This window comes from Bufo gargarizans, chromosome 4 (genome assembly GCF_014858855.1).
Source record: "Bufo gargarizans isolate SCDJY-AF-19 chromosome 4, ASM1485885v1, whole genome shotgun sequence".
Classification (NCBI taxonomy): domain Eukaryota; kingdom Metazoa; phylum Chordata; class Amphibia; order Anura; family Bufonidae; genus Bufo; species Bufo gargarizans.
In genome coordinates this window covers 379,978,091-379,992,439 of record NC_058083.1, presented here as the reverse complement: position 1 = coordinate 379,992,439, position 14,349 = coordinate 379,978,091, and the positions used below count along the sequence as shown (strand labels likewise).

General features: G+C 45.1%; 1 protein-coding gene across 2 annotated transcripts in view; it reads right to left on the bottom strand.

Annotated features, from left to right (window-relative positions):
• PYGB (glycogen phosphorylase B) overlaps window positions 1–14,349 on the bottom strand; it is a 93,902-nt gene that overhangs the window by 68,500 nt on the left and 11,053 nt on the right. Inside the window, exon 1 of one of the 2 annotated variants that reach the window (XM_044289681.1) lies at window positions 8,389–8,508. The exons of the other annotated variant lie outside the window; for it this stretch is intronic. The gene's annotated coding sequence lies outside the window, so the exon portion shown is untranslated. Of the gene's footprint in view, window positions 1–8,388; window positions 8,509–14,349 lie in introns of those variants that run through there. 2 annotated transcript variants of the gene reach the window in all.

Below are 14,349 nucleotides of genomic sequence, written 5' to 3'. Positions count from 1 at the left end.
AGACGCAGTTAGGGCTGAAACGATTATTAGAATAACTCGATTAAATCGAGTAAAAAAATTCATCGATGCAGTTTCCCTGCATCGAGTAATCGTTACATCACATATCGCCGGACCGCGATATGATCATTTTCTCCTGAGCCGGCCGGCACAGCGGAGGGAGGAGGGAGTCTCTCCCTCCCCACTGTGCGCGGCGCGGCTGAACACCAATGAGGACAGAGTAGGAGGAGGAGGGGAGGGACTGTGGCCACTGCGCCACCAATGAATGTGCCGGCCATATCCCACAGGGTCCCCCTCCTCCCCAGGGTCCCCCTCCTCCCCCCATCATTGGTAGTAGGTTACCATGGCAGCCAGGAGTCACGCTACTGAAGTCCTGGCTGCCATGGTATGTTAGTGAGCAGAGAGCAGCGCATTATACTCACGTGCGCTGTGTGGCCGCCGGTCGCTCCTTCTTCCGTCTGTGCGGCGGATTGCTAATGCTTACAGCATTAGCAATGCGCGCACAGACCTATGAGAAGGAGCGACCGGCGGCCACAGCGCACGTGAGTATAATGCGCTGCTCTCTGCTCACTAACATAACATGGCAGCCAGGACTTCAGTAGCGTGACTCCTGGCTGCCATGGTAACCGATCGGAACTGCAAACTGCCATGATGGGGGGGGAGGAGGGGGACCCTGTGGCCACTGCCACCAATGATTAATACGGGGGGGGGGGGGTTTGCGTTACCAGAGGGGGCAGATCAGAGGCTGGGGGGAGGCAGATGGAGAGAGAGTGGTTAATGGAGGCTGCAGGCACCACCTTGGCATGTATAAAGTTATTGGTTTAGAGAGGGGTTAATGAAGGCACCTCCAAGGTGCTTTCATTAACCTCTTCAAACCAATAACTTTATACATGCCCATTGGGTTTGGAGGGGTTAATGAAAGCACCTTGGCATTAGGCATGTATAAAGTTATTAACCCCTTCAAACCAATAACTTTATACATGCCTAATTACGTACGTTATTTTAAGTAGCTTTTTCTTATTAGATTACTCGATGAATCGAGAAATATAATCGATAGAATACTCGATTACAAAAATATTTGTTTACTGCAGCCCTAGACGCAGTGCTGCACAAAAGGGAGGTATTTTATTTTTTGTCCGATGTGAAGTGTGCATTAAGGGGAGAAGGGGTGGGTTTGGGGCATTCAAAAATTTACTGTGGGGCCCAGTCAGTTCTAGTTACACCACTGCTTATGGGCATGCACATATTTTTGTGGATCACGCATTTTATTCTTTTCATGCATAGTAACTGCTGACTTTTTCTTGTAAACATTTGTCATATGATTAAAGGGGTTATCAGAGACTAACAAATGCCCCCCCTTACGCCGGGCCCCTCACACTGAATCTACTTATCTGGCTCCCCGCACCGCTCCTAGTCCACGCGATGCTAGGGAGGCTCCCCCAGTCACCGCCTGCCATTGGCTGCTCTCCCCCACAATGGATGTTTTCATCCGTGCACGGGGAGAAGCAGCAGTGGCGGTGTATGGATGTTGCAGGGTGTGGGAAGCTAGGTAAGAAGAATAAGTGTGAGGGGCACAGCATATGGGAAGGGGGCAATTTGTTGGGGCTCATGCACACGACCAGTATTTTGCTGTCCGCTAAAAACAGATCCGCAAAAATTACGGATGACGTCCGTGTGCATTCAGTATTCGTGATGCGGACAATAATAGGACATGTTCTATTTTTACGCAGAACAGACATACGGCAATGGAATGCACACGGAGTAACTTCCGTTAGTTTTTTTTGTGTCCCCATTGAAATGAATGGTTCCGCATATGGTCCGGAAAAAACCCAGAATGGACACGGAAAGGAAATACGTTCTCGGATAACCCCTTTAACTAGTACTTACACTGATGCCATATACTGTGATAACATTACATGTGTACCGGGTGGGGGGGGGGGGGGGTCCGGGTTCTTCTTTGGCTGTGACTAATTTTTAACATAGCTTTTAATATGACTTACTGTATTTTTCTGTGTCAATTAATTCAGTAAAGATTATGGCCCCGATGTATCACGACCAGCTTGTGTTACACAAGTCTGGTTGATCTCAGAAGAGGAATTGGACTTACAACAAGGTGCAGGACTCGCCAGAAATGAAAGGGAATCTGTCAGCTCCGAAAGATCCCCCAAACTAGAATAAGCAGTGTATAGTGTAAGTGATGCAGAGTCCGGTTACGTAATTTCCATCTTAATACTAAATTGCATTCTGACATTGTGCTTCCACAAACCAGCAGTACAATGCATCAAGAGGACTCCTGAGCTCATGCACATAATGGAGAGGACTCAAAGAGGAGTCCTCCCAGTGCATTGTACTGCTGTTTTGTTGGAACACAGCGTCAGAATGCGGGCGAGTATGAAGATAAAAATTACAAATTGGACTCGGCATCACTTACACTATTCTCTGCTTACTCTGGTTCAGAGGGTGTTTCGGAGCCAAGTGCTGACAGATTCCCTTTAAATGCCTCCTCCGACAGTCAGCGCACCAGACTGAAATCTACAGCAGTTTGGAAACCTGGCGAGGGCAGCATAAAAATGCCATTTGCAACTAAAACACAAAAAAAAAAATATTGTGTGGGGGGAAATGACAATTTTTCCCTTATATATTTTTATATATTTCTGTAGGCACATGATGCACGTTTTTGGTATAATTTTTTTTTTTTGGGTACAGCTTTATCTTGTTATTAGATACTAGCAGAAGGGCCCAGCTTTGCACGGGTATATTTCATCTATTTCATTTAATGTTTGTGTATGTCATTAAAAGATAGACAGTATACCCCTTAACAGTGACCTCTACAGCACCCCGCCTCTTAACACTGACCTCCATAGAGGACTGTCCCCTGAACTGTGACCTCCACAGTGCCCACCCCCTTATCAGTGACCTCTACAGCATCCCACCCCTTTAAAAACAGTGACCTCCACAGCAGCCGCCCCTTCCTTAGTGACCTCCCATCTCCTTAACAGTGATTTCCACAACACCCCGTCCCCTTAACACATCCATAGCGGACGGTCCCCTTGACGCATGTCCTCTACTAGCACCCACCACCCAGGGTGTGCAAATCTCATCTTTGGTCCCCTTAACTGTGACCTCCACAGCAGCCTGCCCCTAAGGAGTCCAGAGGTCCGGTTTTAGGCCGGGCAGTCCGGCTTTCAAACTCCCTGTCCTCCATCTGGCGCAGGGCCTGTACAGACACAGGGATGTTCTTTTGAACAGCTCACTCTCAGACAGCAGCACTGTGCTATCTGAGCATGAGGTGCAGGGAGAAAGTCACCCTTCCTCGATCCCCTGCAGCTGACAGAAGTTGATTTTTACCTTCATTTTTTCAATCCCTATCGGCTGCGGAGTGGAAGAGGGCTTGGCTTAGCGAGACCTGGGGGAGGGGTTTTTAAGTCTGCATTTTGAGGGTGGCCTGGATGGCCACCCTACCTGCCCCTGAACTGTGACCTCCACAGCACTCCACTCCCTTAACAGTGTCATCCACAGCGCCCTGCCCCTTTAAAGCTGACCTACAGCAGTGAAGAAAAATGGCTGGGTTGTTATGTAAACCTGGTGTAAAACTGTGTGTATATGGAGACTAAGGGCTTGCGAGCTTCTATTGGCTGATAAGGGTCATGTGACCAAGCTTCTATTGGATAATGCATTTTTTGGGAATATCTCACGCAGGGATGTCCTTTTGAACAGCTCACTCTCAGACAGCAGCACTGTGCTGTCTGAGCGTGAGCTGCTGGGAGAAAGTCACCCTCCCTCCCACCCCTGCAACTGACTGAAGTAGATTTTTACCTTCACTTTTTCAATCCCTGTCGGCTGCGGAGTGGGAGGGGGCATGGCCTAACCAGATTGGGGGCGTGGCTTAATAGGACCTGGGGGCATGGTTTTTAAGCCCGTCTTTTGAGGGTGGCCTGAATGGCCATCCTACCTGCCCCCTGAACTGTCACCTCCACAGCACTCTGCTCCCTTAGCAGTGTCATCCATAGCTCCCTGCCCCTTTAACACCTTAAGGACTCAGCCCTATTTCTCCTTAAGGACCTGGCCATTTTTACAGAAACACCCCATATGTGGTCGTAAACAGCTGTACGGGCACACGGCAGGGCGCAGAAGGAAAGGAATGCCATACGGTTTTTGGAAGGCAGATTTTGCTGGACTTGTTTTTTTGACACCATGTCCCATTTGAACTACGGGATAGGGTAGCAGTATTGTTGGTACTAGTTTAGGGTACATATGATTTTTGGTTGCTCTATATTACACTTTTTGTGAGGCAAGATAACAAGAAATAGCTGTTTTGGCACAGTTTTTATTTTTTGTCATTTACAACATTCATCTGACAGGTTAGATCATGTGATATTTTTATAGACCAGGTTGTCACAGATGCGACGATACCTAATATGTATACTTTTTTATTTATTTATGTAAGTTTTACACAATCATTTTGTTTTTGAGTGTTTCCATAGTCTGAGAGCCATAATTTTTTCAGTTTTTGGGCGATTATCTTAGGTAGGGTCTCATTTTTAGCAGGATGAGATGATGGTTTGATTGGCACTATTTTGGGGTGCATATGACTTTTTGATCGTTTGCTATTACACTTTTTGTGATGTAAGGTGACAAAAAATGGTTTATTTAGCAGTTTTTATTTTTTATTTTTTACAGTGTTCATCTGAGGGGTTAGCTCATGTGATATTTTTATAGAGCCAGTCTATACGAACGCGGCAATACCAAATATGTATACTTTTTTTAAAATTTATGTAAGCTTTACACAACAGCTTTTTTAAAACAAAAAAAATGATGTTTTAGTGTCTCCATATTCTGAGCCATAGTTTTTTTATTTTTTGGGCAATTGTCTCAAGTAGAAGCTAATTTTTTGCGGGATGAGGTGACGGTTAGATTGGTACTATTTTGGTGGCCAAATGCCTTTTTGATCGCTTGCTGTTGTACTTTTTGTGATGTAAGGTGACAAAAAAATGGTTTATTTAGCAATTTTTATTTTTTATTTTTTACAGTGTTTATCTGAGGGGTTAGGTCATGTGATATGTTTATAGAGCCGGTTGATATGGACGCGGCGATACATAATATGTATACTCCCCCCCCCCCCCCTATTTTTTACCAATTTTTACCAATTTTTTAACTTTATTTGGGGGAAATTACTTTTTTGTTTATTTTTACTTGAAACTTTAAATTTTTGGGGGGGAAACTTTATTTTTTCAACTTTTTTTTTTTCACTTTTTTTTTTTGTCCCACTTTGGGACTTGAAATTTTGGGGGTCTAATCCTTTACAATGTTTCTGTATTGGAATGGCTGTATGAGTAATACTGTGTGTATTACTCATACAGCTTCTGGCCTGTGAGATCCAGGGGGCTGGATCTCACAGGCTCTTCACCGGAAGGCAGAGCGGTGCCTCCCTTAGACATTGCGCTGCCTTCCATGCCATCGGGTCCCCCCTACAGCAGCATGGGGACCCGATGGCACCGCCGCCGCAACCGCAGGTAAAAGCTGCAAACCGCATAGGTAAAAGCCGCAAACGGCGTTGTGACAAGATGCTTGCTGAATAATTTCAGCGGGCATCCTGTTCCTATTAATCCCCGCCGCGCCGCAATGTCTGTTTAAAGGTAAGGTGTACCGGTACGCATCGAGTCCTTAAGGACTCGGGAAACAGGGCGCATCGGTACGCCCTAAGTCCCTAAGGGGTTAAAGCTGACCTGCAGCAGTGAAGAAAAATGGCTGGGTTGTTATGGAAACCTGGAGTTAAACTGTGTGTATGTGGAGACTAAGGGCCTGCGAGCTTCTATTGGCTGATAAGGGACATGTGACCGTGTGTATGGAAGTTGGGATATGAATAGAAAGACCTGCAAGCTTCTATTGGCTAATGTAGGTCATGTGATGTGCCATATTTTCATTTTTGGGGAATATCTAGAGAATATATAGAGAGCTGTGACCCCCACAAGATTTCTTTCCAGGTAGCAAGGGATGTGTATCCCAAGTTTCGTTGAAATAGATGGTTGCGTTTTTCTGAGTGATTGCGGAACATATAATACATACATACATCCTCCTTTATATATCTAGATTGACATTATAGGTAATTGGGGGTCAGTTCTTTTGGGGTGGTGTTCAACAAGGAAAAAAGTCAAATAACTGATTCAAATGACACAAACATCTTGTTGAGCTTTGCCATGAAAAAAAAATATATCAGTACATTGCAAGCTGCTGTATACATGTCCTAAAAGTAATACGACCTTGTGAAAACAAAGTGATCCTTGTTAAGCTCATGAGGCACATTCGTTTCAGAGATTTCTGTGATTCAGATGAATGGGGCTGTTTCTGCAGCAAGCACATTGGGGGAGATTTATCAAAACTGGTGTAAAAGAAAAATGTCTAAGGCTACTTTCACACCTGCGGATCCGTCTGGAAACACTTGTATCCGTTCAGAACGGATCCGTTTGCATTATTCTTTTTTTTTTTAAGTCTAAGTCAAAACGGATCCATCTTGACTTACATTGAAAGTCAATGGGGGACGGATCCGTTTTCAATTGCACAATATTGTGTCAGTGAAAATGGATCCATCCCCATTGACTTACATTGTAAGTCAGGACGGATCCGTTTGGCTCCGCATCGCCAGGCGCACACCAAAACGCTGCAGGTAGCATTTTGGTGTCCGCATCTAGAGCGCAATGGAGGCGGAATGGAGCCAAACTGATGCATTCTGAACGGATCCTTATCCATTCAGAATGCATTGGGGCTGAACTGATCCGTTTTGGGCCGCTTGTGAGATCCCTGAAACGGATCTCACAAACGGAATTCAAAATGCCAGTGTGAAAGTAGCCTTAGTTGCAACCAATCAGATTTCACCTTTCATTTTTTAGAGCTCTGATTCTCAGGAATCTGATTGGTTGCTATGGGCAACTAAGCCAGTTCTACTTTACACCAGTTTGATAAATCTCCCCCACTGTTTTCTGCAAGTCCCATTCAGGTGAATACGACAGATGTGAATGGGAAGCACGGTGGCTCAGTGGTTAGCGGTGGCTCAGTGGTTAGCACTTGTGCCGATGCATGCTGAATGTGGGGGGAACTATTGCTACTGCCATCCTGATGCCCATCAGCCAAGAAACGAGTCCTCATTCATCGGTTGATCGGGTTACTCAATTATACAGGCCAATTATTGGTAATGACTAATGAGCGTTTGTATGAACACTCTTTATAATTGGCCTGAAAACCATAAGCTCTAATATGGCTCTTAGATTGTAGGCCGATCCTGCAGTAGTGTAATGTGAACAGAGGCCTTTAGGTTGGCCATACACTTTAGGTATTCCTCCCACCCCATACAAATGCATGCTCAGCCAAGAGTGCACGAGTTCTCAATGGAGTGGGGGGAAATAAGATAATGCCAGGCATCTCTGGCGGCAGCATATCGCCCCTAAAAACTGAAAATTAAAATATCGGACATATAGGGACCCTTCTTCTCCTGACCTCTGCTACTGAGGGAAAGTTGGGTCTCAGCCAACATTAATCTAATGTGTATGGAGGACGGTTTCAGGCCGTATCTTTCTGAGAAACAGCTTTCAAAAATGTGTAATGTAACTGTAATAAAATTTAGCGCAATAGCGTGATTTTTCTTAAAGTTATAGGTTAAAGTGAGCTGGTGAGCTTTTTTCTCATGTGAACCACATAAACATTTCCTTTCCATCCTGCGCACATCATGCTTCATTGTTGGCTACTCTGCTTTCTTTCTATTTATAAGCTCCATTTATATGAAACCAATGAAACGTCCATAATGTTCAGACAGCAGCCTTAGAGAGGACCTGTCCCCTCTCCGGACATGTCTGCTTCAGTAAATAATTGTATCCACCCATGTAATAATTCCAGAGCATTTAGTCTTTTGACTCTGTGTCGTGCCATTCTTCTTCTATTCTTGCTAGAAGGTTATGGATAAAAGGTACAGATGGGAGTTACCAGTTGGAGGCGTGTCCCTGCACAGTCTGGCACTGTCCAATCAGTGCTGTCAGGGACACACCCCCAACTGGTACCACCCGTCTGTACCTTTTTCTATAAACTTCTAGCAGGAATAAGAGAAGAATGACACAGCTTAAAATTGTCACGGCACCGTCTAGGAGACGGGCACGTCCGGAGCGCGCGCGCATCCTCAGTGCATCCAGCATCACCCGCGCTCCTGATAATACTATGTGTGCATCTATCTGCATTCATGCTAATGGTTTTAGGGCTGAGCACTGAGCTGATCACTCGGTGCTCGGCTGTGTAGTCTGTGTGGAGTCATGTGAAGCTGGCCACGTCACATGACCCCTCTGCTGGCCACAGACTGCCTGTTATTTAGGTTCCACCTGCCATTGTGTCCTTTCCTGGAGTACTTACTGAATTCCTTACGATCCTCTCCCTGCTCCTTGTGTACTTTGCTACTCTCCTGGTATTCTGACCCCGGCCTCCTCCTGACGATCCTCTGCTGACTCTTTTGGTACTTCACGACTCTCCTGGTATTTATGACCCCGGCTTCTCCTGACTATTCTCTGCTTGCTCCATTTGTACTTTGTAGCTTTCCTGGTATTGACTCGGTCCGTTTACATTCTGTTGTTTGTCTGTCTGCACTTATTCCAAGCTAGGGATTGACGTCCAGTTGTCCCCTGTCATTAGGACTCGCGAGGCAAGTAGGCAGGGCCAGGGGTAAGGGTGGAGCGCAGTTGGTCACTTCCCTCCCCCCTGTGTGTGTACGCGACCGTTACAAAAATCATAAGAAACAATTCCCCAGAATGGTTATTGCATGGGAAATGCAGGTAGCTACTAAAACAGACCTGTCAGTAGAGGTGACCATGATCAAGATATTTTTACCCAGTGAGGTCTTACTCACGTGGGTGTATTTTGCATTTGCAGAGGCTCCAAAATAACCGGAGAATTACAATATCTCCATTAGACTTGAGCAAATCGAGTTCGATTCGTTCAAAAACTTTTATTTCATTGCCGTTTCCATACAGCATTAAAAAATATTGGCTCTGTGGAGCCAAAGTTTATTTTGCCCGAAGTCGCACGAGACTTCGGTGAAATACTACTGCATTCCTATCTACAGCCCTTACAGGGAAGCTCTGACAATAATGAGCCCCTAATAAAACAGGGACTTTAAGGTGCTATATACACAGGTCGGGCCCTCAGAATCCTTTCCTCTTGTGGGCCCAAGGGACTTCAGTCCGACTCCATTTACAAGAACTGCCTGTAGAGCTCAGAGACAGGATTGTGTGGAGGCACAGATCTGGAGAAGGGTACAAAACATTTCTGCTGCACTAAGTGTTCCAAAGACCACAGTGGCCTCTATAATTCTTAAAGGGGCTTTCCAACTTTTTTTTATATGGATTGCCTATCATTAGGATAGGTCTCCAGTATCTGATCGGTGGGGGTCTGTCACCCTTGTGGACCCAAGGGACTTCAAACCTAATGCAATTGACCTGAGATTGACAAAGTATAACCTGCTGGTGGCGCTTGGTCGGTGATCACACAACCAAGGTGGTGCCCCCTTTATTTTGGGTTCTGCAGCAGGGTATATGCTGAGACAGGGTCACATTAATTCTTGGTGGCATCACCCCTCACTGCTCTTTCAGCATGGACTAGTAGATCAGCCAAGATGGTTGTTGGCTGCTGTGCATGGGAGATCCGTTGCCCCATCCAGTCCAAGACACGAGCGAGGGGGGAGAGAGAGATCTGGAGATTGAGCTGGCCAGGGGGGCTGCTGGAGGCCCTGAATAACATGTTGTGTAGGCTGGACAGTGTGTGGACTGTCAGTTAACCTGGCATTTTTGAAGCCCCACCCAAAAAACAAAACAAAAAAAACACACCACTACAAAATTTGTGTGTTGGGACCGTTGCCATTCCAATTTTATTTTCCGTTTCAATCTAGAGGGCGGGGGGGGGGGGAGAGAACAGATATCAAGATCTCAGCGCATCCCACTAACTATATTAGAGTCCAGTTTCTGCACTTCTACTGGGCCCTTTACACAGACCTAGAATTTAAAAGATCAACGCTAATGAGTGTTCATAGTAACGCTCGTTAGCAATGATCTGGCGGTGTAAATGTACTGCCAATTAACCAATGAACGAGCAAAACACTCATCGGTCATCGGGTAATTGGATTGTTAGTGCAGCGCTCGCCCCTCCCCATACAGTGGAGGAGATTGGTTCATGTTCCTTTCCGACAATCTGCTTACACATCGTAAGGGATCTTTAAAGGGATTCTGTCACCTCCCCTAAGCCAAAAAACGATTTTAAAGCAGCCATGAAGCACAGCTTACCTGGATTAGGCTGTGCTCTTTTATCTTGAAATCCGTCCAGTAGTTACTGCAAAAAACGACTTTGATTGATATGTAAATGTGTCCTGAAGGTGCCCAGAGGGGCATTTTGTTCATCTTAGAGAGCCCAGTACCGCCCCTCTTACAGTGCCCAGCCCGCCTTCCTTGTACTGTCTAACCGCCGCCCCCAGCCTGCCACAGCCTCTCCTCCCTCTCCTCCCCCTCCCTCACGCCGAACGAACTCTCGCACAGGCGCAGTACCCACTGAGGGCTGCGCCTGTGCGATCAGCAGGAGACTGAGGGCAGCAGCTTCATCTTCGTCACTGGGCATGCGCTGAGCCCAGTGACGTCCGATGCTCGCTCTTCCCTGCTGACTGAGGGAAGAGCGAGCATCGGACGTCACTGGGCTCGGCGCATGCCCAGTGACGAGGATGAAACTCCTGCCCTCAGTCTCCTGCTGATCGCACAGGCGCAGCCCTCAGTGGGTACTGCGCCTGTGCGAGAGTTCGTTCGGCGTGAGGGAGGGGGAGGAGAGGGAGGAGAGGCTGTGGCAGGCTGGGGGCGGCGGTTAGACAGTACAAGGAAGGCGGGCTGGGCACTGTAAGAGGGGCGGTACTGGGCTCTCTAAGATGAACAAAATGCCCCTCTGGGCACCTTCAGGACACATTTACATATCAAAGTCGTTTTTTGCAGTAACTGCTGGACGGATTTCAAGATAAAAGAGCACAGCCTAATCCAGGTAAGCTGTGCTTCATGGCTGCTTTAAAATCGTTTTTTGGCTGAGGGGAGGTGACAGAATCCCTTTAAGCAGTTATATCAAGGATTAGTAATATGGGCAAATCCCTCATACGTTCTTTATATCGGCTCTGGCAGAGCTTCATCGAACATTACTTTAGTATTTTCTTTGACTAATCTTTGTCTATACTGATAACAGGCTTAGGCCTCTTTCACACGACCGTATGGCTTTTTCAGTGTTTTGCGGTCCGTTTTAAACCGATCCGTTGTTCCGTTTTTTGTTTCCGTTGTGTTTCCGTTCCGTTTTTCCGTATGGCATATACAGTAATTTCATAGAAAAAATTGGGCTGGGCATAACATTTTCAATAGATGGGTCCGCAAAAAACGGAACGGATACGGAAGACATATGGATGCATTTCCGTATGTGTTCCGTTTTTTGGCGGATCCATTGACTTGAATGGAGCCAGGGAACGCGATTTGCGGGCAATAATAGGACATGTTCTATCTTTAAACGGAACGGAAAAACGGAAATACGGAAACTGAATGCACACGGAGTACATTCCGTTTTTTTTGCGGAACCATTGAAATGAATGGTTCCGTATACGGACCGCAAAAAACGGCCAGCAAAACGGAAAAAAAAAAACGGTCGTGTGAAAGAGGCCTAAGTCTTACAACAGATTCTTATTTCAGTGGTACTGTTTACATAGTAACAAAGAAAATGGTTTTATGTTCAAGTGAAACAATAGAGGATTTCAGCTGTAAAATATCTCCAGATATAATGTTATGTTTATAGTTGATACAAATGGGGAAGTACATTACAAAGCCGCCTTTTCTTTGTCAGAGTCCTGCTATTCCTTAGAATTCGGCTGCTCTCACAAACCCAGTGAAGGACATGCAGACTTAAAGGGGACGTGTTGTCAGAAAACAACCTATTGTCTAACCCCTCCAGCCACAATTACTTACCTATACGTCATTGTGGCTAAGGGAATGTACGGAGCAAGCTGCTGCGCACACTTCTTGGTCTGTACAGATGATTTTACTGCAGTTATCTGCTTATCATTACAGGCAGGATTGGAATGACAGTTATACCTCTACATATATAAGGCAGGATCCACATTTCAGAATAGGTGATATCACAGCTCATCTACTCCCTCTTGACCTCTGCACAGGTCACAGAGCATGCCTAGAAAACTCTCCCAGAGAAGTCAATGAGTTCCCTGCCTGTCCCCTGTGTCTATGCGCCATGGTGGCTGTAAAGCAGTTTTCTAAATGCTGTCATGAACAGCTCAGGCAAGATGACCGTCGCCATAATCATGTTCAAAAAAATAAAATGAAAAAAAAATCTTCAATCAGAAAATAAAAACAGATTAGAAAAAAAAAAAAAAAAAAAGAAAAAGATACGTATCACTATGTGGTTTTACCTGGCAGGTCCCTCACCTATACTTAGAACGGAGCCTGCAAAGTACCTAAGGGCGCGCTCGGATTTTTGGGAAGTCCCATAGAAATGAATGGGAACCGCACTGAGAAAGCGTGGCTACCGCTCCATTCACTTCTATGGGATTTACGGAAATGTTTTCAGCGCTAACATAGGAATGAATGGAGCGATGGCTTTGCTTTCCTGGTGCGCTTCAAATTCATTTCAATGAGACTTCTGAAAATAGCCGATTCTACTGCTCGCCTATATTCAGAACTCCCATAGGAATGAATGGAGGGGGGCCGAGCATGCGTGGTGTGCCCTCCGGCACTTTGCGGGCTCCATTCTTAATATAGGTGCAGATCCCAGAGGTGGTCTAAGGCCTCATGCACACGACCCTATGTATTTTTGCGGTCCGCTAAAAATACGGATGACATCAGTGTGCATTCCGTATTTTGCGGAACGGAACAGCTGGCCCCTAATAAAACAGTCCTCCCCTTGTCGAATGGTTCCGTATACGGTCCGCAAGAAAAAATAAAAATAAAAAACGGAATGGACACTGAATGAAAATACGTTAGTGTGAATGAGGCCTAAGTCAAAGTTGGGAATACCCCTTTAAGGTAAATTCACACATTAAAACCTACTTTTTTTGTCTAATGCGGTTTTGACAGCACCTCAACTGCTATATGTAAATATAACGGTAATAATTACTTTTTATCTAATGCCCACAGCCTGCCTCCTAAAACTGAAAATGTTTCTGTTCTTCTGATCAAAGCAACAGGAAAAAAAAAAAAGCAGGGCTTTTTATTCTGTCTATAAAAACCAGATCTCAGACGGAAATGATGCACAGGATCAATTTTTTTTTCTGTACAGGATCCTGTTGTTTTTTTTTCTGCTCTTCTGACAGTGATGTGAACTCCCCCTTCCCTGCTCCCTGCTCCCTGCTCCCTGCTGCTCTGGACCTCCACGCTGCCTCCACTGTGTCCATGTTCTGGTCCCAGAGTGCTTACATTCGACATTGCATGGGAATGGTCACATGATCCGCTGCAGCCAATCACTGCTGAAGCCTAGATCAATGACCCTTCTGTTTACAAAAAATGGCAGAACAAAATGGCACAAAACCAGAGCTTAAAAAAATAAAAATTATATATATATATATATATATATATATATTTATATTAAGCAGGTGACAAAAAAAATTAAAAATAAAATCGCTTTGGCTTATTCTGGCATAAAAAAAAAATGCCGTCAAAATTCATGTGTGTACGGGCCCTAAAAACAACAGGGATAATTTATTATGACTCCCTATGATAGAAACCGATTTGCGACTTTTTGACTGCTATTGCACCTAAATGTAGGTGTGGGGTAAAAGGTAAGTGGAGGGGCATGGTGTGGGCAGGGCCATTGAGACTGCCGGAAGATGCTCCTCGTCATAGATGAAGCACACCCTCCCGTGGTGCAGGGAATATCAACTTTGATATATGACCCCCACTTTCTATACCTTTATGGAAGACTTGTTCTGATGCTTTCAAGAAATTATAAAATAAATTAAAAAAAAAAGCAAAAAGATAGAATACGTGTGCAAAATGCGGACCAAAGACCCATTGACGTCCACAAAAAAAAAAATTATTATTATTAATAATAATAATAATAATAATAAATGCGGACGGCACATAGACTGCATCCGGATTTGGAATTTGCGAAGCACAAAATGGATACGATCGTGTGCCTCCAAATCATCTTTGTATGTCATTTTCTAAATATTTTAAATCTAAAAGGGAAGCATTTCCAATAATAATACTGAATTATAAAATAACAATTAAATGCACTCCTTCACATGCTGATCCGAACTCAAAGATGGACTGTCCCTTTAAATCGGTTATCCTCATTGTATAA